Source organism: Musca domestica, unplaced genomic scaffold (assembly GCF_030504385.1).
Source record: "Musca domestica strain aabys unplaced genomic scaffold, Musca_domestica.polishedcontigs.V.1.1 32, whole genome shotgun sequence".
Taxonomy (NCBI): domain Eukaryota; kingdom Metazoa; phylum Arthropoda; class Insecta; order Diptera; family Muscidae; genus Musca; species Musca domestica.
In genome coordinates, this window is record NW_026712311.1 from 5,033,443 (window position 1) to 5,060,277 (window position 26,835).

General features: G+C 34.4%; 1 protein-coding gene and 6 non-coding genes across 8 annotated transcripts in view; 2 read left to right on the forward strand and 5 right to left on the reverse strand.

Annotated features, from left to right (window-relative positions):
• LOC101900142 (circadian clock-controlled protein daywake) overlaps positions 1-26,495 on the forward strand; it is a 396,529-nt gene extending 370,034 nt beyond the window's left edge. The window contains exon 5 of one of the 2 annotated variants that reach the window (XM_059125249.1): positions 26,484-26,495. The gene's annotated coding sequence lies outside the window, so the exon portion shown is untranslated. Of the gene's footprint in view, positions 1-3,781; positions 3,793-26,483 lie in introns of those variants that run through there. The other variant, XM_059125250.1, reaches the window with a different exon arrangement.
• On the reverse strand, positions 6,078-6,150 carry TRNAM-CAU (transfer RNA methionine (anticodon CAU)). Its single transcript has one exon. It is a non-coding gene; the product is annotated as a tRNA-Met (tRNA).
• Positions 6,405-6,477, reverse strand: TRNAM-CAU (transfer RNA methionine (anticodon CAU)). Its single transcript has one exon. It is a non-coding gene; the product is annotated as a tRNA-Met (tRNA).
• TRNAM-CAU (transfer RNA methionine (anticodon CAU)) lies at positions 7,473-7,545 on the reverse strand. Its single transcript has one exon. It is a non-coding gene; the product is annotated as a tRNA-Met (tRNA).
• TRNAM-CAU (transfer RNA methionine (anticodon CAU)) lies at positions 8,306-8,378 on the reverse strand. The gene has a single exon. It is a non-coding gene; the product is annotated as a tRNA-Met (tRNA).
• On the reverse strand, positions 8,948-9,020 carry TRNAM-CAU (transfer RNA methionine (anticodon CAU)). Its single transcript has one exon. It is a non-coding gene; the product is annotated as a tRNA-Met (tRNA).
• On the forward strand, positions 12,604-12,676 carry TRNAM-CAU (transfer RNA methionine (anticodon CAU)). The gene has a single exon. It is a non-coding gene; the product is annotated as a tRNA-Met (tRNA).
• Positions 26,496-26,835: the final 340 nt, after the last annotated feature.

Genomic DNA, 26,835 nt, shown 5'->3' on the forward strand with positions numbered 1-26,835 from the left:
GCTGCCGTACGAGCCAGTGTTGAGAGGTCCCCAAGAACATCCCAAAAACGCCGTTCTCAGCAGTTGGGCATGGCTCGGTCCACTTTACAACGGATTATTCGCATTGATTTGCATTTGTTCCCGTACAAAATTCAATTGACGCAAAGAATGTTGCCTGCGGACTAGTCTCGTCGATTGGAATGGGCCCAAAGGGCTCAAAGGTCCGTTGAATATGGGCAACCCTGTATATGCTCTGTAGCCATATGGCTGAGGGTAGAGTTGGGAAAATCTACTTCGATCGAATAAACTAGTTCCGTATCTAGTTCCGTGGACTCCAGTCGTTTGTATGAAATCTCTGCGTATGAGTGATTTTTATGACATTTATGAAATCATTCATACGTTTACTGGTGTACTGAGCTATGAACTAGATTGGCACAACTCTAGCTGAGGGTATAAAAATCCCGATTTGTATTTTTCAGTGGCGTATGATCAATATTCACAACGGCGTATGATTACTGTCATAACTCATACGCCCCTGGAACCCCGCCAAGGCAAACAAACAAACAAAAAACCGTGTTGCAGACACCAAATGCTTCCTGTTTACACAAAATTCCACATCAAAGTGTACACAAATATTAGTAGCATCAGCGTTTGCTAAGGAAAAACAACAGCAACAACAAAAAATGCATTGACGTTAAAGTCAATGTTTTTGTTTCGGATGCTGCTGCCGTTGCTGCTGTCGTTGTTGTCATCATCGTCGTCATCATAAATGTCAATAGCGATGCGAAGTGAACGCTTATGAATAAAATACTCGTTTCATTTGCACCACCTCCTGCAGTTTATTTAGGGACGCTGTTGTAGTTGTGGTGTGAGTGTGAGAGTTGGATTTCTGTGCGAGAGGGCTAAAGGGACAAAGTGTTGTAGTTGTGTGTGTTTGGCGGTGTTGTTGCCCATATGTTGCTGCTCACTCACTCACACACACACTCACACACATGCATACACATCACATCTTTCAATCAACATAACATGAATTCCATTGAAATGCTTCTCCATTGTAGTTATGTGAGAGTGGGTAAATATGTTGCTCTGCCCTCGTATGCATGTGCTTGTGTGTGTGTGAGACTATGTGTTTTATTACTTGTTTTCATAATGTTGTCAAGCATACACACTCCCACACACAACGTATGCATACAATCGCATACATGGCCACATTACGGCCGGGAAGTTAATGGCGAAAAAAGTGATTGCAATTCTACCCTCCATGGAGGCCAGTAAAGCAAAATACCAGTCTAACGACAACGTTTGCCATAGAGTAGCGAGCAGCAACAACAACAAAATTACATTCATAAAAATTTCAACGTAAAAATGTTTTTCCCATTTCGCCAGTTCTCGTTTTTTTTCCAAACGTGTATTACATTTATGATGGTGGCTGCCATGGCTAGCTGGCAGCTTGGCTCAGTGGTCGGTTTGGCAGCACATGTTCCATTTCAAGTTTGCGGTTGATGACAACATGCAGTTGCAATTTTAGTAGCATGATTAGTGTAATTTTAGTATTGTTGTTATAGCTACAGAGGGAGGGGGGTGGTAAGAAGAAGAGGAGGTAACCTGGTCTCCAGCAGAGTTTTACTTAACATAATGATGACATGTATGTATGTATGTACGTTTGAACGTCATTGTGGACGTATGATTGATATTAATTTATGTTAAGGTAGGCGTATGATGTACTTGGGTATGACTGCAATAAATTACTCATACGTCCGCATCCACAAATACTCGCTCACACCCAAACTCTCACACACATATGTCACATTGCATGCTGTTAATTATGTCCTCAGGCCAAACGAGTTACAAATTAACAAAATATATTTGGCCAGATGCTGCTGGGAATTTTCATAAAGTTATTTTAATCAAGTGATAATGATGCCAGGCATGGTCTGGACAGGGTTGGACATAAATGTGGGTACATAAGGGAAGGGGAACCGGACTTTTTACAGGACTTCTTAAATCTATTTAAAAACAAGTAAAAAATTATCCGTCTTTTTTGCCAACACATGTATACCCCCAGCCTTGACCTATGACTATTCAAACTGTTGACCCTTTATGGGAGAGGTTCCGAAGCAGTTGGCCAGTATTCCCCAATTAGTATTTGGCCTAAGTCTGATATAAATATTACAACATGCCAGATTTGGGCATTATCGTCTACTTCCTATAATTTCTATGAGATCCAGATTTTTGTGAAAAATGCGTGAGCTACCAGATATACAGGGTTGCCCATATTCGACGGACCCATGTTTTTTTTTTTTTTTTTTTTTAAATCAAAGAAAAAAATAAAAATTTGGCGGTTGGCAATGTTAATCATTTAATTTGTTCCAAGTAGATTTGTTTACATCAATTTTTTGAATATGATATCTCTCAAATGGCCGCCTCTGGCGTTGATGACCTATTTTGCCCTTTTTGCTGCATTTTCCATCGTTTTGCCAACATTTCGGCCGGAATAGCGGCTATTTCTTCACGAATGTTGTCCTTGAGCTCTTCTACGGCCCTTGGCTTGTTAACGTAAACCTTTGACTTCAAATATCCCCACAAGAAGAAGTCAGGCGGCGTCAAATCGGGCGAACGCGGTGTCCAGTCCAAATCACCACTTTTCGAAATCAAACGCCCCGGAAACAAATTCTTCAGAAAATCGATTGTTATGCGACTTGTGTGCGGTGGAGCGCCGTCTTGTTGGAACCAGAACTGCCTCATACGCTTTCGACGAATAATTGGCATCACAAAATTGGTTATCATGTCGCTATAACGCTCCTGATTGATGGTAACATCATGGCCATTTTCATTTCGGAAGAAAAACGGCCTAATGACCGTTTTCGCACTAACGCCTCTAACTAAGAGGCATTTCTTGAATCTCCTGAGGATTTTCAGTGGTGTAAAAACGGAAATTTTGCTTATTTACGGTCCCATTTAATATGAAATGAACTTCATCGGACATGATAATTTTGTTCCAAAATTGCTCGTCATCTTTGGCCATTTCGATAAGTCTTTGGGCCCATTCCAATCGACGAGACTAGTCCGCAGGCAACATTCTTTGCGTCAATTGAATTTTGTACGGGAACAAATGCAAATCAATGCGAATAATCCGTTGTAAAGTGGACCGAGCCATGCCCAACTGCTGAGAACGGCGTTTTTGGGGTGTTCTTGGGGACCTCTCAACACTGACTCGTACGGCAGCGATATTCTCGGCCGATCGCCTTGATCGACTTTTATATGGCCTCTTCGGATTAGAAAGAACCTTACCAGTCGAAAATTTTTCGTATAAACGCTTAATAGTGTTCTTAGAAGGCGCACTTCTCACATTTTTTAAAAGCACGTTGAGTTTTCACAATTGACTTTTTGTAAATTTCAACTATTTCAGAGCGCTCGCGTGGCGTGTATTGGTTCGTGGTAAAAATCTGCTTGGACTGACGCTTCAAACGCGGTATTTCATTAAGCGATGTGACATCTCTGTCAAAAGTTATGGCGTTGCCAGATGGGTCCGTCGAATATGGGCAACCTTGTACTTCATGTGATACGGTCAAAACGTGCCTTCTCCAAATAAAGGTTTTAGATTCTAGGTCTCTTTGGAGAAAATCCGTTTCAGGACATTTGGAGTCGATCTATTGGCGTCTGTCCATCTGCCTGCCTGGCTTGTGCGTACGACAACTCTCGAAGGGAATATTCGATCTGGTCCATATTTGGTATATCGTAATATTATTATCAAACTTAGAGTGAGGTCGAAGATGGGCAATATCGCTAAACTCCTTCTGGTACCCTCCCCACAAAAGTTCAACATTTTCACAGATAATAATTTACCTTATTTGACAAGAAAGATTTTAGCAAACATTGCAAATCCCAAAATTTTTTTAAGTTCTGGGTCTGGGGCAATAATATCGGCCGACTCCAGCAAGTACCTCCCCCACAAAGGGTCTATATTTTAAATATTTATAAATATTAAAAATGTTATATCAGCACACGTTTCGTTTAAAATTTCGCACATCTCAATATTTTTATCAGCACTAAATTCAGTGTGCGGATGGGATATATCGCTTCACTCCTTCAGACACCTCGCCAACAAAGGATCAACATATTGAACAATCGTCTCTCTTATAAAATATAAAATAAGACTCCAATGGTCTCTAAATTTCACATACATCAATTCTTTTACCAACACAAAATCTGTTACCAAGAACGGGTAGAAAGGATTACTCCTTCTGGTACCTCTCCCCCCACAAGGGTCAACATTTGGAATAACCATGACGATCATAAAAGACGAAATGAGCATCCGATTTTTTTTGGAAACGAGGCACCAATATTTTTATCAACAGAAGATCTGGTATAAAGATAGGATGTATCAGCCCAATCTTTCTGGTACCTCCCCCGCAAAGCGTCAAAACTTTGAATAATTACATCTATTATAAAATTTAAAAAAAGAGTCCGATTGTCTTCAACATTTCGCACATCCATATATTCTTGTTAATGCAATATCTGATGTGAAGATGATAGATATCGGCCCACTACTTCTGGTACCTGATACACAAAGGCTCAAAATCTTGAATAATTTTAACTCGCAAAAAATGCGAAATAATGATCAGATTATCATAAGATCTGTAATGAAGATAGGATTTATCAGTTCAATCCTTTTGGTACCTCCCACACAAAGGGTCAATAATTTGAATAGTAGTATCTCTCATAAAATAGGAAATAAGCACCCCACTCTCTTCAAATTTCACATATCCCAATATTTTTAATGGCACAAGATCTGGTGTGAAAATGGGATATATCGGTCAACTCCTTCCGGTAACTTCCCCACAACGAGTCAAAATTTTCGAATAACAAAACTCTCATAAATACGAAGTAAGCTTCCGAAACCCTTTAAACTTCGCCCATTCCAATATTTTAACTAATACAAAATCTAGGGTGAATATGGGATATATCGGCTCACCCTTCTGGTACCTCCCCCACAAATGCTCACAATTTTCAGGTACTTTTTTCTTTTTGCGAAGAAAGTCAAATATTTTTTTCAAAATTGGTATTTCTTAATATTCTTCTCAACCAGAGATCAGATGCGAATAAGCAAAAGTTCAACATTTTGGTTATTCGCATTAAATTCGATTCGATTTCCTTTAAATTTTGCACATACCAACATTTTTATCTGCATTAGATGAAGCTCAGCGATACCTTTGTCAAATTATATAGATATCGAAACTGATTTTGATATAGCCTCCACATATTTATCCGATTTGAAGTTTATTGTGCACCAAATGTTTAATATAACCCTAAATGGGAATGTATTTTGGTACATACAACCGCATACAGCCAGGAAGAAAGTGGGCCGGATTTGATGAAAATCAGTTCAGACATAGCTATAGGTTCCACATAAATGTTTCACCCGATTTTTGGTTTTTAGTCCCTCATACCCGTAATATGCACTCCACAACAACGGTATTTGGTGTCAGCTATCGGAGAGAGTAAACAAATACCTCTGTTAAATTTTTAAGAGATCGGTTAAGATTTGGATATAGCTCCCATTATATGTCTTCATCCAATTTTAAGTTTACTGTGCACCAAAATCAGCACACATTTGATGAATTTTTGTAAAAATCCGTTGAGATAAAAGTTCCTACTTCAAATCTAGTGGAAATCGATTCAGAGTAGAATATACCTCTCATATATTAGTTCCATTCGATTTCAAATTATAAGAGCTCTAGCTTACGGCTTAAGCCATAATACGCATTCAAAAATGATCATACTCTTCCTATGATCTGCTTCACATAAATTCCCTATATATATTTTATTAGGGTAGATTACGGGTAGCTCTACTAAATATACATAGTGGTGTAGGGTATCATAAAGCTGGCCCCACCCGAATTTTTACCTTTCTTTACTGATTTTATTTTGAAGAAAAGTTTGGGTTAAATTGATTTATGTATTTGTAGATCCTATTAGACCTTAGAGCGTAAAATATTAAACCTTATGTCGTTTCGCAGTATAAGTAACAATTAGATTGTTCGATGACAGTAATTAAATTCATTGAAAACATTTTAATTTTATAAAATAAAAATTAATGCCCCGAGTGAGGCTCGAACTCACGACCTTAAGATTATGAGACTTACGCGCTGCCTACTGCGCCATCGAGGCTATGCCACGAAGCACATTGACGAAAATCGAGGGAGAATTTTTCAATAAAAAAATAATAATAAAAAATCGTTCTATGACAATACTAAGGTAATTAAGATATATTTGTATAAGCACTCGGGAGGTAGGGGTATGACTTCTTAAACACTTGTTGTATTGAGAGATAAGGATCTAGATGCACCAATTTTTTTTCCCAATCTGTCTGCAATATTTATATTAAGATTTCCAAGTCTATTTCATGTTCCTTAAAAAATCACTGCCCCGAGTGAGGCTCGAACTCACGACCTTAAGATTATGAGACTTACGCGCTGCCTACTGCGCCATCGAGGCTGTGCTCAGGGCCCTCTGAGAATTTGAAAAATTTCTAGGGATTTAGAAATTGGTCTTGGTTTCATAAGGTATATAAGGTACATAAGGTTTCATCTGACAATTTTAAAGTTCGAATACCTTGGACCATATTTTTCTCAGATGACTATCACTTTTGTCGAAAATACGTGTATGGTTTGAAAATGAAAAAAATGTAAAATTTGTTGCCTAAAAGTCATTTTATAATAACTCGTGGGGAGAATAACTTCAGACAAAACCCAAGGCAACTAATGAGGATTGGTGGCTGTTTTCGAAATCATGGTATTCCCTGACTTACCGCCTGGTAATCATTACCATCTTTCTCCCCTAACAAATAACAAAAAATATCTGAGGTATACCGAACAAAAATGTCAACACTGTTCTAAAAATGTAAAATTTATTTCAGATTGCATGAGTTAATGCGTATAGCATTACTCCAAAGTTCATTAATCAACAATAATTTTTATTAATAAATAAACGTGAAAAATTCGTATTAATCTATACGAAAAAAATTAAAATGCCACTAAGAGATTCAATATTATTTAATATAGCTGCCTTAAAGTATGCTTACTGTTAAAGGAAAAAAGAAATAGAGTTGAACTAAGTAAAAAGTTGGCGAATTTTTTTTAATCAGAATTCTGTACGATTTGGTTTTGAGTGTTGAATGAAGTTTTATTACCGTTTAAAAAAATCAAGAAATTTTGGTACTTTTCTATTTTTTTTCCAAAATCGTGGAAACATTATTTTTATTAATTTCGAAAGACGTTTTTCCATTGCGAACCACCGACTTTTGAGTAGTTGAGTGTTGTATGGAAATCGGCATCTAACAAACTCTCACATATTAATTCTATTATTCCACAGAATAAACTACTACTGCAGGTTTTGAAAGTGCTCTGTTTTTTCCTGCATATTGAGAGAGATGTTTTTGGGTTCACCCCCTGAGCAATTTTTTGAGACTCCATACACCCTCAAAAAACTACTGCCCCGAGTGAGGCTCGAACTCACGACCTTAAGATTATGAGACTTACGCGCTGCCTACTGCGCCATCGAGGCTATGAAGCACGAAATTTTGAAATTATATCTTGATTTTCGGACTGTAATAACTTGAAGAATAAAATTTAACAATTATTTCGTATTTAATTGCAGATGTGATAATTTTTAAACAAATATTAATTTTAAAGGGCTTAAATATACATATTTGTATTGTGATTGAAAGAGATTTGATATGGATCAAAAACGTATTGGGAAATTTTAATTGCTATGTAAACATTGAAACTCTCCTCACATCTGATCCGAAAATAACCAACAGAAAAATAATGTTTAAAGAATTAGGAAAGTAGAAATCTCCACCCACTTTTGGCTGCTGCATTTTCCCCACTTTTTTTTTTTTCAAAGGAATGGAATTTTTAACTTTGAGATTCGTTCAGCCATCAGGCAAAGAAAAAAAGTAAGTTCCTCTGCAGATTTCTATCTTCCTATTTATTTCGAGTCCTTTAAATCGGATCGACATCAGTTTATTTTGGTCTTAAACTCATTAAATCGGCCAACTTTTTATTCAACAAGCTGGATAAATGTTCTATGGGCGACATATCAAAATACTTTCAACTATTAAGAAGCGAAATATGATTTCGCATGGAAATTAATTAAATTCAACACTAGAAGACATATTTCCACAATTATTTGTTTTCATAATATATATTAACCTCTCTTTCCCGTTGTCCAACTGCATATTTATTTTTACGTATCTTAAAGAAATGGATCTCTGATCATCGCCTACCTATATGGGAAACTGTTATCCTTTACAAAAATTAACTGCCCCGAGTGAGGCTCGAACTCACGACCTTAAGATTATGAGACTTACGCGCTGCCTACTGCGCCATCGAGGCTATGAGAAAACGGTGAAGTAAGACTCCAGACAAATTTCTTAGAAAATTACACAGGGTAACAAGAAAATAATACACGTGTCTTAAAAACAAAGGAGTGAAGTTAAAGGTGTCGGCGTTATACTGTTAAAGAAAATGGTCCAATATGTAATATTGTTTGTTCTCTTCATGGTAAAGGATTTTCTGGGATAATTTCAGGGTATAGGAAATTTTCTAAAATTAACACTGGCTATCTAATAAAAGGTTTCTAATAACCGAGGAATCCGTAAAGTGTAAAATGTTACCACGCTTGATAATTTTTTTTTTGGTTCTGCAGTCATATCTTATTTAGGGCCATATGATTTTATTTAATATAAAGCTGAGAAGGAACCTTCCATTTTTTATGATATCTTTCTGTTAAATAACGATTATGAGCGTTTTATGATATCTCCCTGTCATTAGAAGCTTCTGGGGCCTACAATTTCCATTAATTTCAATATCAAGAAATTGAACTAACAATCAATAATCACAAATGGCCTCTGGGAGGTTCTAATATTTTTTTTTTTTGATTTTCTCTCTCTTAAAAAACAAATTGCCCCGAGTGAGGCTCGAACTCACGACCTTAAGATTATGAGACTTACGCGCTGCCTACTGCGCCATCGAGGCTATGATTTTGGTATGTTTGACAATAATGGCGTACCTGTAATGAAAAAAATATTTGAAATTAGAATCAGTGATGGAAATAAGTCAATTCTAGCACAAACAATTTAGATAGTACAGATATATACCAAAAGTTTATGATCACACAAGATGTATGATTTGTATTATTGACAAATTCAAAAAAGTGATTTTTTTCGATTTTTTTTAATAAAAAAAATTTTGGAAGGAATTTTCTGAATAATGTCAGACTAACGGTTTCTTGCCGGAAAAAATGTTCTTGGAGAATCCATGAGTTTTTAACAGAAAAAACATGAGGATAATCCACTACTTTTGATCAGAAATTTCTTTAAAAGAATAATCATTTTTTACTAGAACTCTATTGAAACTTAACTACAAGGTTTGGTCAGAAAATCTCAAGATTAGGTGAAAAAAATAGGGACGGAAAACTGCTATTTTGGTAGAGAATATTTAAAAATATTGGAAAACGAAGAAAATATGTTTCAAATTCACTATTTAAATTTAGTTGGAAATATAAGGAATAATAAATATTGAAAATTGGCTATGAAATGTAAAAAAATGCTCATTGAAAAATGTAGATCTATGCAGAGTGGGTCTCCGAAAAATTTTGTAAAAAAAAATTTTTTTTCCGGAAAATTTTTGTTAAAAAATATTTTTAAATATTCATAATTTTAAATAGACAGCAAGACCAGAAAAAATACATTTAAAAATTTGCAACTTATACTTAGCTAAAAAGACAAGGAAAAATATATTTTAAAAAATCTACCAAGATTTCTTTTTCAAAATTACGATTTTGGACTTTTAAAAAATATTTCTAAAACAAGCTGGAGAGACCTGGATGTATTGGGCAATATGGTTTTAAGAAAATTCACGATTTCTTGTTAAGAAGACGGAGAGAATAAAGAAAGTGGATTTGTATATCTACAACTTCAAAAGTTAGGTAGACCTTAAAAATATATATAATATTTGGCCAGGATTTTTTGTTTGCAATTGTGATTAAAGTCTGCGTTTTCTGTTTTCGGTATTGTAGAGAAATATTTAAAAAAATCAGTGATTGTTGGCCACGAAGCTGATTTTAAAAGTGCAGAATTTTGACCGAGTAGGGGTAAAAAATATACATGTGAAAAATGTACGATAGTAAAAAAGTGTTTGGTAATATTGTTCTAATAAAAAAATCACGATTTCGGTTTAAGAAGGCGGAGAAAAATATTTTTAAATCTCCTTGATTCCTGACCTCTTGGTCCATTTGTATATCTAAAACTTTTGGCCAAGAGACCAATTAGAAACCTATTTGTACAAAAAAAAAAAAAAGAAAAAAATCGGGAAGAGCTGAGAAAATAATTTAAAAATTATACACATTGTCTGGCCAGAAAGTTTTTATAATTTTCAGAAGAATTTTTCAGAATAATTTTCTGGTTCAGAAGATGTAGAGAAATTTAAAAAAAAAAGAAAAAATCAGCGATTAATTAAAATAAGTAAACAAAGGCTATGGTCGTGCGGGCCGACCATGTGATACCCTACAAGACTACAATGTGTTAGAAGCCCCTTCTGTCCAAATTCATTTTGGAAGATTTCGTTTTTGAAATGATGTCGTAGAGCCTAGATGTCATCCTTACCTTTTTGACCGGCCGCATTTGCCCAATCTTTACGCACTACGTCATAAAAGTGTAGAGGCATTCAAAACAATTTCACACAAAAGTTGTGGTTCATTTTACAGCTAAATATAATGCAATGGCCATCCATAATGCTAGACTTCTTCCCCGTCCTTAACTCTCTTTTTATGCAAAATTCCGTGTCGATAAGCTTTCAAATGTGACCTGTAGAGCGACTGCAAAATCAGGGACATTTTATTTTTTTGGTCCATTTGAACCAATAAATATACATCCTCAAAATAACAGTTTTTTACGTCTGACCCTAACCCTACCCAAATATTAAAAATTCGCGGTTTAGTGGAAATTTTAGTATTTTTTGACATACAAGATATGGTTTATTTTACCCGCTAAATATTGTCCAGTGATCGTCCAAATTGGTAGGCTTCTGCCCAGCCCTAAACTCTAACTCCATGCAAAATTCCGCGTTTTTGGTCCATTTCAACCCCGATCCATTTTGCGATCATCATCTCCAAAAAATAGGCTTCTGTCCTGACCCAAAACCCACCTCTATTTTCAGATTCGAGAGGATCGGGCTATTATTGCAACATGGATTTCTGATTATAAACAAGTAAAAAAGCTATAAGTTCGGCCGGGTCGAAATTTGAACGAATTTGGCAATTTTCAAAAACAATAAAGTCCGTTAAAAATTTTGTTAACATCTTAAAATTAACGAAAATAGCCGTTATATTCGGGTCTATACTACGACATGGACCTGCCGAGGTAAATTTTGTAATAAGCCATTGCAATATTCAAAGGCGAAAATTAAAAAAAAATTGTGAACAATGTAGCTAAAATCATCAAACTACCGAATTTCGGGAGGTACGGCTATACGAAGACGTGGACCTGGACAGACAATTTTCTGTCATAGCCTGTAGCATCCATTACGAACTTCAAATATCAAATTTGAAACAATTCAGGTGAATAATGTCGCTAAAATCTGCAAAATTCCGAATATTGGGAGGTACCGTTATATTGGGGCTATACGAAGACGTGGACCTATATGGCTCATTTTCAATACCAAAAGTCCTGCAGACATAATACGCATTTGAGTAAAATTTTATCAACCTACTTCATTTCGTTCGGATGCTAGAGTGATTTCCACAGACGGACGGACATTGATAAATCGACATAGAATTACATGTTGATCAAGAATATATATACTTTGTGGGGTCTAAAATGTATATTTCGAGGTGTCAATAATAGGATTAAGCCTGACCATTTTGCAAAGGTACTCCCTTCACTTTATGTGAGATACATACATGTCAGCACATTTTTTTAGTACAGTTCTATAAAAATAATGCCATCCCCGTTATTATACCACAACCAATTGACAATTTCTATCACGCCTATCAACACACACGTGCTTGTACGTACGCACATACATAACCATGTCCATAATTAAAGAGCACATGTCTGTTTAATAGTCGCTGCGATAAATAGCCCCTCTATCCACATTTTTACCGACTATCCGTCTATTCTATTCTCGCTGTTCATTAGCAGAAAACTAAAAATAACCCTGAACTAAATGCCAGCGACCACTACCTGTAAATGGCAGAGGGAGAAAGAGAGGGAGGGGGGAACACAACAAAAGAAATAACGCATACCGAAAAAAAGTGTGGCGAAAGAAATGAGCAAAAGATAAGACAAAACAAACGACAGACCCCCGGCCCCCATTAAATCGGCCACAAATAACAACAACAGCTAACCCGTGGAATTAGAATCGCCCTTCTTCGACTGCTTTTGTGGGCCAGCGAATGTAAATGGCTGTTGCTGCTGCCGCAGCGACGTCGCCGTCAGTGGCAGCAGCAAAGCAATGATTAGGCAATCGACAATGTTTGGCGAAACGAATGTTTGCCAAATGTGTGCTTGGGCAATGAGTGAGCAGAGAAAATCATCAATTGTGACGACGCCGGCAGAGTGCCTCGATGGCGCAGTAGGCAGCGCGTAAGTCTCATAATCTTAAGGTCGTGAGTTCGAGCCTCACTCGGGGCATGTTGATTTTTTGGTTCGTTGATTGCTATAATTTTTAATGTGGTATTTTCAAATTGTTAATGGAAATCAAGTTATTAATCTCTGTAAATCTTGGAAATAATGGTTCGGGTATTTAATTTGAGCTCATGCTTTATTTAATTTAAAAATATTTACTAAATATTGATTTTTTATAATTTCGCAATTGTTGTTTTGAGTAGTTATAAATCAAAAAATATGTGTGTAGCAAAAAAATCTAGGCTGAAGCTTTTATATTTTTTTTTTGTTTCTCCAGAAAGTAATGGTCAAGAAATAAATTTTCTCCAACAATATTTAATTTATTAATTTTAAAATTCACTAAACCCCTAAAAATAAATATTAAAAAAAACGACGAAGTTTTTTTTTAAGAATCCTTGATTATTATTCAAGAATTTAATCTTAAAATCTTTAAAAATAGTCTCGATTATGGGAAAAACATTTCCATTAAAAATCTTTCAAAAATAGTAATAACAAGTAAAATAGCTGTAAATTCGACCGGTCCGAACTTTGAATACCCTCCAACATTTGGTACAAATTTGGCAATTTTCAAAAAAAATAAAATCCGTTAAAAATTCTGTTAAAATTTTAAATATACCGAAAGTAGCCGTATATTATGGTCTATACGACGTCGTAGACCTGCATAGGCAACTTTTGTCATAAGCTATTACAATATTCAAATGCGTAACTTGAAAGAAATCGGTTTATAATGTAGCTAAAATCATCAAATTACCAAATATAGGGAGGTACCTTGGGGGTTATAAAAGTGGACCTGTACATACAATTTTCTGCCATAGGCTGTAGTATTCATTCAACGAACTTCAAATACCAATTTTGAAACAATTCCGGTAAATAATGTCGCTAAAATCATCAAAATACCGAATATTGGAAGGTACCGTTATATTGGGGCTATACCAAACTGTGGACCTACATTGCCCATTTTCAATACCAAAAGTCCTGCAAACATAAAGTAAAATGTTATCAATCTACTTCAATTCGTTCTGAAGCTGACAGCGTTAAATCGACATAGAATTTTATGCTGATCAAGAAAATATACTTTGTGGGGTCTAAAATGTGTATTTCAGGTGTTACAAACGGAGTGACAAACTTAATATACCCTCCATACTATGGTGGAGGGTACATCACATTTTATAAGAGTTATAATTATTTTGATTCTTTGTGGGGGTGGTACTTGTTGATGGAGTGAACCGATAGTGAGCATTTTCGCACGTCTGATGCAAATATTAGGATTTGCAAAGTTGGGGCAAAATTGGATTATCCTTTCTGAATTATACTTTCTTTGAAAATTTTTGTGGGGGAGGTACCAGAAAGAGTGGATCGATATTGCACATCTCCGAACTCGATCTATGTTTGACAATAACATTGCAATGTACCAAGTTTGAATCAAATCGGATACTTCCTTCGAGAGACAGACGAACGGACATCGCTACATCGACTACAAATGTCCTGAAACGGATTTGGTCCAAAGAGACCTAGGGTCTAAAACCGTTATTTCGATGAAGCACGTTTTGACGGTATCAAATGATATATATACCCTCCCTATGGATGAGGGTATAAAAATATATACTTTAAAAAAATCACGATTATTGACAATTGGAATTGAAAAATCTTGAAAAACCACGATTGTTGGTCCATGAAAAGCCGTCTTTGGAAAGTCTAGATATTTATTGTTTCTTGAAAACATATTCCAAATACATGAAGACTTATTGGCCTGTTGGGCGTTAAAAAATATAAATCATAAACATAAATCCCCGATCTTTGGTCCTTGAAAAAACATTCCTTAAAAAATTCACGATTATTGGTCCTCGGAGAAATATATTTAAAAAAATATTTAAAAAAACCAAAAATTTTGGTCCTGGAAAAATTACTTAAAGATCTTCGATTGATGATTTATTGGTCCTTGAAAAATTAAAATCCAAGGTTTAGGCCAACCAAAAAATTCCGCGTTTAAAATCCAAATAGCCCTTAAAAAATCTGAAAAATGGACAACTATAAAAAATTTAAGTGTTTGTTTTCTCTTTCGAGACGAGCTTAATGATCTGAAATTTGCAGTGAAAAGGAATCATCATCCACATCAAATATGCCTGATGAGCCGCTTAACAAACGGCGAAACGCGTCGCATAGTGGTGAGTGTGTGATAGTGTCTATCTGGCTTTCCTTTTCACTGCAAATTTCAGATCATTAAGCTCGTCTCGAAAGAGAAAACAAACACTTAAGTCATAAAACATATGATCTTCGCCTTAACAAGGCAAAACACATAAAAAATTAAAATTATAAACTCGTTGGTACTTAAAAAAATATCTGTAAAGAATTCAAAGCGAAGATGAAATATTAAAAAAAAAATCTCAAAAATCTTCATAAATATTACGATTTTTGGTCCATGAAAACCTATTTTTTGAAAAGTCTTATGGTTCTAGAAAAAATATCCCAAATACATCATTGGACTGTTGGGCCTTGAAAAAATATTCTCCATAAATCCACGATTTAGAGTTTCTTCAAACTTTCCTTAAACAAATCCCCGATTATTAATCCTCGGAGAAATATTCCTAAGAATCCAGGACTGATGGTCCTTAACAATATATTTTTTAAAAATCTGAGAAAACTTTCTTGAAAAACATTCCAATTCAGGCTTATTGGTCTTAAAGAAATATTCTTCATAAATCCGCGACTTTCTTCTTCAAAAATTCTTAAAAAAAATCCACGATTATTGGTTCCCGGAGAAATATTCCTAAGAATCGAGAACTGTTGATCCTTAACAAAATATTTTTACAAAAATCCAAGAATTTAGGTCCCTGTTTGGGCTTGAAAAAAATATTCTCCATAAATCTACGATTTTTGGTCTTTGAAGAAACAGTCCTTAAAAATATCCAAGATTTTATTAATACTCGAAATAATATTCCTAAGAGTCCACGACTTGAAAAAAATATTTTTAAAAAAATCCAATAATTTTGGTCCTTGAAAAAATTACTCCAAGACCCATGATTATTTATTTATTGGTCCTTGAAAAATTCAAATCCAGGTTTAAGGCTACGCTGATATTCCAAAAAAAATCCGCGATTGTTGGTCCATTATGAAAAACCATTCTTTGAAAAGTCTAAATAATTTATGGTTCTTGAAAAATATTCCTTGGAGAAATATTCCTAATAATCCAAAAATGTAGGTCCCTGACAAAATATTTTTCAAAAATCCAAAAAAAATTTGCTACTTGAAAAAATTACTTAAAGATTCGCGATTTTTTATTTGCTGGCCCTTGAAAAATTAAAATTCAGTTTAAGGCTACGCTGATATTCCCAAAATTCCGCTTTTGTTGATCCATGAATAACTATTCTTTGAAAAGTCTACATGATTATTGGTTTTTAAAAAAATATTCCACCGTAACAGACCCTTAAAAAGAAAATTATTATCCTCGGAGAAATATTCCTAATAATCCAAGTATGTTGGTCATTGAAAAATTATTTTAAGAAAATCCAAGAATTTTGGCTCTTGCTGCTCTGGATTGTTGGTCCTCGAAAAATTAAAATCCAAGTTTAAGGATACGCTGATATTTCAAAAATCCCGACTTTGCTGCTCTGGTTTGTTGGTCATTGAATATTAAAATCCACGTTTAATGCTCCGTTGATATTCCAAAAAATTCTGATAATCCATTAGCAAAAATATTCTTAAAATATTCCAATTTTACAGCTCTAATAATAGTTCGAAATTATTCTAAAAAATAGCGTCCAAAAATATTTCCTTAAAAAATCTCTATTATTTAACTTTTTATCCTTCAAAACAAAATTCTTCAAAATTTTCTTCAAATTTCTTAAATACTCCTCAAAATAGTATTCATTTACCATTAAATACAATTTCCAATTTAAATATCTACTAACAAATCCGCCCACCAGCAGCAGCAGAAACTTCCTTAGTCCAATCTCTCTTCTCTCTCCCTCTCTCTCTCTAGTCGAGCTGACTAAATTAACATTATATTCTCATCACAGCAACTGTCAATAATTTACAGCTGTTGTTGTTGATGGTGTTCTGTGTGTGTGTGTGGAAGACAAATTGACTTGAATTGACAAACCAAGGATGCAGTGTATTTGGTTGTTGTTGTTGCTGCTGTTGTTGAGTAAACTTCTTCTCTCCTCAATTCCCTTTCCACGAATCGAATAGAAATTACGGAATTTATGTTTCGCTCTAGTGTTGTGAACAAGTTTCAAAAGAGACATTATTTAAAAATGTATAAACAGCAGCAACGCGAAAAAGGGTCACCTTTATGGTGTTCACTCTTCCCCCTTCTCTTCTTCTTCGTCTTGGTCTTCTTCTTCCTCCTCGTCGTCTTTTCGCGAAAATCCACACTACACAAATATTTATGGTTGATTGTGAAAAGTTTAACAGTTAGTTTAAATGTCTACGCAACTTTCACAGACTCAGCAGAGCATATTTTAAGGCTGCTGCTACCACTTCCCTTGCTGAGGATAGGTGTGTGTGTTTGTGTACATCTGAGTGAGTAGATTCGCGTGCGTCTTAGAAAACGTGTTCCTCATTAAGAGAGAACACTAAATTAAAAGCGGTTTTTCCATAAATAATGTATTGACATTCGGTGTGTGGTAAGAGAGAGGGGATGGGTCGAAGATGGACACCATTTTAAATTATACTTTTAGGCGTTAGACAGCTTCAATTTCTGTGTGTTATATAATTGGAAAATGCTACATAAAAATTAAATATTGTGAGATTTTCTTTTGAAATTTAATTTTATGATAAAATGTTTAGATAATTAATTTACAGTGGAGGAAGAAATTTTTGAAATCGAAAAAAAAAAAATAAAGTATTCGAAAGATTTTGGATAATTGTGGTCAGGATTCTTTGAGTGTGTCGTACCTAAAGATTTTGGGAAAGACTCGTCAGACCTCTCTCGTCTAAGTTTCAAGAAAATATCTTTGAAAGATTCTTTGCTAGAGCTGTGGGCCATAGTGGCGAATTTTTTATAAAAATATACTAAATAAAAATTAAATCTCGAAAAAATTCCTTCTTTCTATTTTTAAAGTTGTGGATTTTACAACTTATAACTATAATATTCTAATTTTGGAAGAATATTTTAAAGGTAACTTTGGTTTTATGGATTACACATGAAAAATATAAAATCCATAATTTTTCCAACTCCTTTTAAAGACCTTTTGGACGTGGAGTTTTTTGGAATATTTAAAGAGGACTTTTATGTCCAAAAATATGTTTTTTTTTAAGAAACGTCTTTAAAAACTTCAATTATTTAAGAATTCAGGGTTAGATCAAAAAACTGCAACCAACTTCAGACTACTGTCATTTCTAAGCCACTCGTCCGACAGCTGTTAAAATAATTCCAGTGACAGCTCATCATATTGTTTACAAACGTACAAAAGTATTTTGGTGAGAATTTTCCAGAAAAAAAAGTTATTCGTGGTGGAATTCAAGGGTAATAGTGTGATTTCTTTATATTTGGCTGGAAATCCACAAGTGGCTATCGGTAGAGCACTCCAGCATTTAAATGTGAATAAATCGTTTGTGTCTCGTACCATCGCTCGTTACCGTGATACCGGGTAGCGTGGACGGAAGAAATCAGCAACTTCAGCAGAAATGGTTCGAATAGTAAAGAAGCGATTTTATCGAACCCGTGTCGCAGTGGTCTAAAAATGGCACATGAGATGAGCTGAACATATCGCAATATTCCATTCGGCAAATATTGAAAAATGAGCTCGTGGTAAAGCCATTGAAATTCCAAAAAGTGCAAGAACTTATACCGCAACAGAAAGAAAATAGACTCAAAAGAGCTAAAGAGTTGCTTCACTTGGCCGAAAGTGGGGAACTGGCGAATTTGGTTTTCTCCGATGAGAAAACATTCGTTGTCCAGCAGTTTGTAAACAAACAAAATGATCGTATTGACTTGCCAAAGAGGTCAGCTGAAAATGTGCTTGAGTTTCGGTTGGCCACCAGAAATCAAGCTCCGGCCATGGTGATGTGTGGGCCGCCATAACAGTCGATGGTCACTCTACGCTCGTATTAATCGACCCTGGCATCAGAATAGATGCCGAATATTATCGCCAAAAAATATTCTGGAGCAGAACTTGGACATTCCAACAGGACCCAGCACCATCGCACTCAACACGCGCCACATGGCCACCAAAATCTCCGGATACCAATCCGTTGGACTATTGTGTCTGGAAAGTGTCGATCACCTCAAGCAAGCGCTTCACCAGGAATGGGCCAAAATACCGCAGAGCAACATTCGGGCAGCGTGTGAGGTTTTATTGGCCGTTTGAAGGCTAGAACTCGTGACAAAGTTGACCAATTCGAACAAATCTAAACTTTTTCTGATGCTATTTCCGACATTTTTTGCTTTCATTCAATAAAATTAAAAAAAAATATATAAAAATTATGGCGTTTGACTTTGTTGACGTTTTTTTTTTTATCTCACCCTGTATTCCTAAAAAAATCCATCATTGCTGGTCTTGTCTTTAAATTTTGCACATTAAAATATTTTTGACAACACAAGATGTGGTATAAAGGACGGAATGAACGAACCACACCTATAGCTCCTATAAAATGTGAAATAAGAGTCCGATTGTCTTCAAGTTCTGCACACCTCAATATATTTACCATTTCATCATCTCAATATTTTTACCAACAGAAGATCTGGTATGAAGATGAAATATTTTTGGCCATTCCCTCTGGTACCTCCCCCATAACGGGTCAAAATTTTAAATAATTATATCTCTCAGAAAATGCAAAATAAGCACACGATTTTGTTTAAATGTCGTATTATTTTTACCAGCACATGATCTGGCATGAAGATGAAATATATCGGCCCACTACTGCTGGTACCTCCCCCACAACGGGTCAAAATTTTGAATAATTATATCTTTCAGAAAATGCGAAATAAGCATTGACTTCTTTCTCAACTTCATACACTCCAATATTTCTATTAACACAAGATATGGTGTGAAGACGGTTAAACCCTTCTGGTACCTCCCACACAATGGGTCAAAATTTTGAATAATTATATCTCTCATAAAATACGAAATAAGCATTCACTCGCATATTCCCATAATTCTTCTAGCACAAGGTCTGGTGTGAAGATGATAGATATCGAAACACTGCTTCTGGTAGCTCCCCCACAAAGGGTCACAATTGTCGTATAAGTATATATAACTAATCAAGACACCTATTATTTTCAAACTTGGTATATTTAAATAATCCTCTCGACCGGAGATCTGATGTGAATATAGATTTTATCGGTCCATTTCTTCTGGTACCTCCTCCACCAAAAAGTCAAACAATTATTTGCATAAAATTAGAAATAAATTGTCGATTTCCTTTAAATTTGGCACATCCCAATATTTTCATCAGCATTAGATGATGTGGAATACTTCGGTCCACTATATCTGCTACCTCACACACATTTGATTTTTTTTTTAAATTATGACATATTACAATAAAAATTTTAGGAAGTAGTCGATGTAGTTCAAATCTGTCACTTTGTAATATTTGTATCAGACTTGGGTAAGATATGAATTAGACAATATTGGTCCTCTATTTCGGAATTGGCATTGGCCGAGGTTATACATCTGTCAGAAAAACCAACTGATACTTTTCAACTTGTTTAAATATTTTTTCTGGGACAAGAATCGCGAATTTTTCTAAATATTTTTTCAATGACAAAAATCCTGATTTCCTCTTCTTCCCCGTTAGTCTGTCCTGCAAATACTACTGCCAATTGAATGGAGAAATAACTAAAATTTACCCAATATTTTCTATCTAATTTGAGGTAACACAACTGCTCCCCACCTTTACCGATTTAACTAAAAGAAAAAAACACACTTGAAAATGTGTTGCCTATTTTTAGGATTATAGCAACGAACAACATAAACAATTTAAAGTTAATTTTATATTGCTACTGACGCTGGTTTTCTTTTATTGTTGTTTATTTTTTTTAGTCTTTGCAAATTGCTTCCGTTTATTCAACGTTTTTTCTTCTCCTCCTCTTCTTTGTGGTTTAATTATAATATTCAAATACTCAGAAAAAGAAGAAGGAGGAGAGCAGCAGCCAAAGTTGTGTCGTGTGAATGTTTGCTTTTCCTGACATTTTCTTCAAAACATCAAGCAACTATGTTAATTTGCAAAGGAAAGGAAAAAAGTGTTGGCCAGGCCATGGTCGTCGTGATTTGATGGTGGTGGCTTGGCCGGCTGGCTGGTTGGCTGGCTGGCTTGTCCGACATTCACTTAGCTGTTGATGTACATCTTTTGGAGGATTTTGCATGACATTAAAAGGACGAACCGGGGGTAAGTCGTGACCTTTTTGGTGAGGGAAATGTAATAAAAATTTACTGCAATCTCGCCAACAACAACAACAAAAACGGCAACAACTTTTTTAGCCTTTAATTTAATTGCAAAATTTTGTGGAGAGTTCTATAAAAAAAACTTTTCCTGTGTCCTGTTTTTTGTTATTTTTCTTTGGCTATTTCCTTTCCAACACCGTGAGAAAAACTAAAGCTGAATAGTTTTTTTTCTATTTATTTATAAAATAATGGCCCCCATATTATTTTATGACATTTCACACAAATCACATTTAATTTTTTTATATTTATTTTCCTTGTAAACGCTCAAAAAATTTGTCATTTATTTTAATACCCAAATCCATTTATTTTCACAAATTTCCAATAAAAAATATTACATGCCTTTCGGCCATTATTTAATTAATTTTATAGCTAATCCGATTTGATTGTAGCAACATTTTCAATGAAATTTGGTTGTTTTTTTTTTTTTTTTTTTTTTTGGTGTTTTAACAAGTGTAAACAATTTAGTGAAAAATATTATTTTTTATTCCCAAAATCATTGATATTTTTTTTTGCGTTGAGTAAATGTTACGCTATCCATAATCATGTGCAGAAATAATATTAATGGTTTATTTTTCGTAGTAAGCCGATCAATTGAATTGACAATGTCAATTATTGATAACCTTTGAAAAGAGCAAAATATATTGCATATTTTTAGGCAAAATATTGAAAAATAAACTCTGGGCAACACGAAAAATAAGTAGAGCAATTTTTGGTCCTTGAAAAATATTCCTTAAAAAATCCACATTTGGTGGACTTTTGGTCCTTGAAAACTAATCTTTAAAAATTCCACATTTGGTGGACTTTTGGTGCTTGAAAAATATTCTTTTACAAAATCCACATTTCGTGGACTTTTCGTCCTTGAAAAATATTCTTTAAAAAATCCACGTTTGGTAGAATTCGGTCCTTGAAAAATATTCTTTAAAAAATCCACGTTTGGTGGACTTTTTGGTCCTTGAAAAGTATTCTTTAAAAAATCCACGTTTGGTGGCCTTTTTGGTCCTTGAAAAATATTCTTTAAAAAATCCACGTTTGGTGGCCTTTTTGGTCCTTGAAAAATATTCCTAAAAAATCCACGTTTGTCGGACTTTTTGGTCCTTGAAAAATATTCTTTAAAAAATCCACGCTTGTCGGACTTTTTGGTCCTTGAAAAATATTCTTTAAAAAATCCACGTTTGTCGGACTTTTTGGTCCTTGAAAATATTCTTTAAAAAATCCACGTTTGTCGGACTTTTTAGTCCTTGAAAAATATTCTTTAAAAAATCCACGTTTGTCGGACTTTTTGGTCCTTGAAAAATATTCTTTAAAAAATCCACGTTTGGTGGACTTTTGATCCTTGAAAATATTCTTTAAAAAATCCACGTTTGGTGGTTTTTTGATCCTTGAAAAATATTCTTTAAAAAATCCACGTTTGGTGGACTTTTGATCCTTGAAAAATATTCTTTAAAAAATCCACGTTTGGTGGACTTTTGGTCCTTGAAAAATATTCTTTAAAAAATCCACGTTTGGTGGATTTTTGGTCCTTGAAGAATATTCTTTAAAAAATCCACGTTTGGTGGACTTTTGGTCCTTGAAAAATATTCTTTAAAAAATCCACGTTTGGTGGACTTTTGGTCCTTGAAAAATATTCTTTAAAAAATCCACGTTTGGTGGACTTTTGGTCCTTGAAAAATATTCGTTTAAAAAATCCACGTTTGGTGGACTTTGGCCCTTGAAAAATATTCGTTTAAAAAATCCACGTTTGGTGGACTTTGGCCCTTGAAAAATATTCTTTAAAAAATCCACGTTTGGTGGACATTTTGGCCTTGAAAAAATATTCTTTAAAAAATCCAAGTTTGCTACATTTTTGGTCCTTGAAAAAAATTCTTTAAAAAATCCACGTTTGTTGGACTTTTGGTCCTTGAAAAATATTCTTTAAAAAATCCACGTTTGGTGGACTTTTGATCCTTGAAAAATATTCTTTAAAAAATCCACGTTTGGTGGTTTTTTGATCCTTGAAAAATATTCTTTAAAAAATCCACGTTTGGTGGACTTTTGATCCTTGAAAAATATTCTTTAAAAAATCCACGTTTGGTGGACTTTTGATCCTTGAAAAATATTCTTTAAAAAATCCACGTTTGGTGGACTTTTGGTCCTTGAAAAATATTCTTTAAAAAATCCACGTTTGGTGGATTTTTGGTCCTTGAAGAATATTCTTTAAAAAATCCACGTTTGGTGGACTTTTGGTCCTTGAAAAATATTCTTTAAAAAATCCACGTTTGGTGGACTTTTGGTCCTTGAAAAATATTCTTTAAAAAATCCACGTTTGGTGGACTTTTGGTCCTTGAAAAATATTCGTTTAAAAAATCCACGTTTGGTGGACTTTGGCCCTTGAAAAATATTCTTTAAAAAATCCACGTTTGGTGGACTTTTGCTCCTTGAAAAATATTCTTTAAAAAATCCACGAATCCTTACAGGAAGTGTATAGTCCTCTTTAAATTGCTTTAAAAATACCGAACTGAGCTTTGTAATTTATTTCCACTTTTAATAAAAATTAATGATTTCTCTGTATTTTGCCCTCTTGCATTATTTTCATGCTCTCTCATTCATTCCTCGGTTCGTTCGTTCTTTGGGTAGGTTTTTTTTTTTAAATATTAATACTTGCCATTTATGTGCGTTTCTTACGTATTATTATGTTTCATAAATTATTATGCGAAAGACCAAAAGCAAGTGCTTGCTTGCTACAGCCAAGCCAGCCAGCCATTCATTGCCTATAGACCAGCAAATTGTCAGGCCTAAAAGTATGCAATGGAACGGTTTTAATACAAGTTGCCATAAATATACTTTCATAAATACACATAAATTTTGTTAAACAAACAAATGGCGTATAAAATGTACGCACAGGCACAGGCACACTTACACACACCAACACACTCACACATACACACTCATTTTTGCTACACTTCTTCTGTGTGCGCCATTAAATAAAGCAAACCAATAAAAAGGAAGTGAATATGAATATGTTAGGGAAAGTCACAAAAAACGGAGAAGAATGAAAGCAAGAATTGCCACACATAAAATGCAGACAGTTCTATAAGCCTCCAAGAACTACAAAAAAAATTGTGTGGTTGAGTAGCAAGAGGAGGTCAACTGGAGAAAAAACTGAGTCTGCAGAACCTAACAACCTACAACGACAACAACAAATAAATCAAAAACCTTTTCTGAAGAGGTAAACCGGCTCAGTGGCCATAGCCTCCACTCACACACTCACACCGACACACAATGATTTAACGACAGTTCACACTGGCTCATGGCTACAAGGAAACGTTTAGGTTAACAAATACCTGAATGCAGCATTGTTAGCAGCAGCAGATTTGAACACATTCACACCCACCAGTACTAGCTCCACCACCCTCAGCCACTTACGCACACACACTCACCGTGATTTTTCACACCCACCTGACACACAGAGAATTTCACCTTCGTTTACAAGGTGAAATGAACAGCATTGCGTTTTTTTCTGTTGGAAAATGGGTTTTAACGAAGACGATAAACAGCTGTTGTTGTTGTTGTTGGAATTGTAACAAAGATTATTTCTTTAAAATTTAAAAAAATAAACATTTTTTTCATTGGAGGAATTTGAATTTTAAAAATATTCTTTAAAAAATCCACATTTGGTGGTCTTCTTGGTCCTTGAAAAATGTTCTTTAAAAAATCCACGTTTGGAGGACTTTTGGCCCTTGAAAAATATTTTTTAAAAAATCCACGTTTGGTGGACTTTTGGTCCTTAAAAAAATTCTTTACAAAATCCATGTTTAGTGGACATTTTGGTCCTTGAAAAATATTTTTTAACAAATCCACGTTTGGTGGACTTTTTGGTCCTTAAAAAATACTCTTTAAAATATCCACGTTTGGTGGACTGTTGGTCCACCATTTTTTTCTTTTGGAAAATGGAATTTAACGAAGGAGATAAACAGCTGTTGTTGTTGTTGGAAATTTAAAAAAAAATTAAACATTTTTTTTATTGGAGGAATTTGAAATGCTCGCGGGTTTTAAAGTCATTTTTTAAACCTACGAGACCCAATAAATTAAATGTTGGTGCATACTTTTGGGAAACATCCCAAATATAAATATTTTATTTTAATAAATCACTAACTAACCTGGTAAATTTTAAGTGACGATTTTTTCAAATAATTCAGAGCAACTAATTCGCCTGTAAGTATGCTAAATTTATAAATTTTTGAAGCATCTAATACCCAAGTATTGAAGCATCTAATACCAAAATATTAATTCTGCACCAAGAATCTTTATTGGAATCAATAAACTTTTCCAGCACGAGTTTGGAATATCCTGGCAAATTTGGAGCCTTAGAGAAAATAAGTTTAAATTTAATTTACGGCTTCAAAGGTAGACCAATTGCAATTTTTAGGACTTATAATGTGAGCCATTGGATTAGATATAACAGGAATTTTGTTATTATTATATTATATTTTATGCAAAAACTGCTCTCTTTGCACTGTCAAAAATGCCTCGCCTAATAACTCACCTATAAGTATGCAAAATTATTTACACTTCAAAAGATTAGCACGACAAATATCCAAATATAGATGGTGCCCTTCATAATATTAATACTGCACCAATAATCATTATTCGAATCAATAATTTTTTTCAGCACGAGTTACGAACATTCTCGCAAATTTCGAACCTTGGAGAAAATAGGTTTAAATTCAATTTAGGGCTTCAAAGGTAGACCGATTGCAATGAAATTTAAAGTTACTGGCCTAATCCTATTTTCTTGTTCTCAATGTTCATTCACATATGATTATTCAAAAAATCAATGTCATCTCTGTCCTGTTTAATATTTTTTTATTATTTTGTTTTAATATTTTTTGAACGATATTTCTTAGACAATTATTAAAATGGTAAGCATCCATATGTAGATGGCATTCGAAACCACATAGGCAATAAACTCATTTCAAAAATGAAATCTTGACTTATTTCAAACGAATAGCATTAATCTTTATCCAAAAATTAATTATAATAAATGGAGTCCAAGTAAGTAGGCCGGCTCAATGTACGGAGTGGTGCCAAAGTAAATTTCTGCATCCTTCCTTATTTAAGATTTTATTTGTTTTTTTTTTTTTTTGAATTATTCAATTCCTTTATTATAATTCTCAGAATGACATTCCATATAACATTTTACAGTTCCAACATGCGTATCCACATATAGATGGCGTTCGTTATAACAATTATTCTGTACCTACCATTCTTTGGAATTATTCAACCCCATTCTCCCTTTCTCAAAATTCGACCATCACATTATATTACTTAGACCATTTTGTAGCTTGCTAAATATCCATAAATTGATAACATTCTACAGTTTGAATAACATATCCACATATAGATGGCGTACGTTTTAACAATTGACCTATAATAAGGAAAGTATTTATACCCTCCCCCATAGTATGGAGGGTATATTAAGTTTGTCATTTCGTTTGTAACACCTCGAAATATACATTTTAGACACCACAAAGTACATATATTCTTAATTAGCATAAAATTCCATGTCGATTTAACAATGTCCGTCCGTCTATAAGTCTGTCCGTCTGTGGAAATCACTCTAGCTTCCGAATGAGATGAAGTAAGTTGAAAAATTTACTCAAATGTGTATTATGTCTGCAGCACTTTTGGTATTGAAAATGGGTCATGTAGGTCCACATCTTTGTATAGCCCCCATATAACGGTACCTCCAGATATGCGTTATTCTGATGATTTTAGCGACATTATTTACCGGAATTGTCT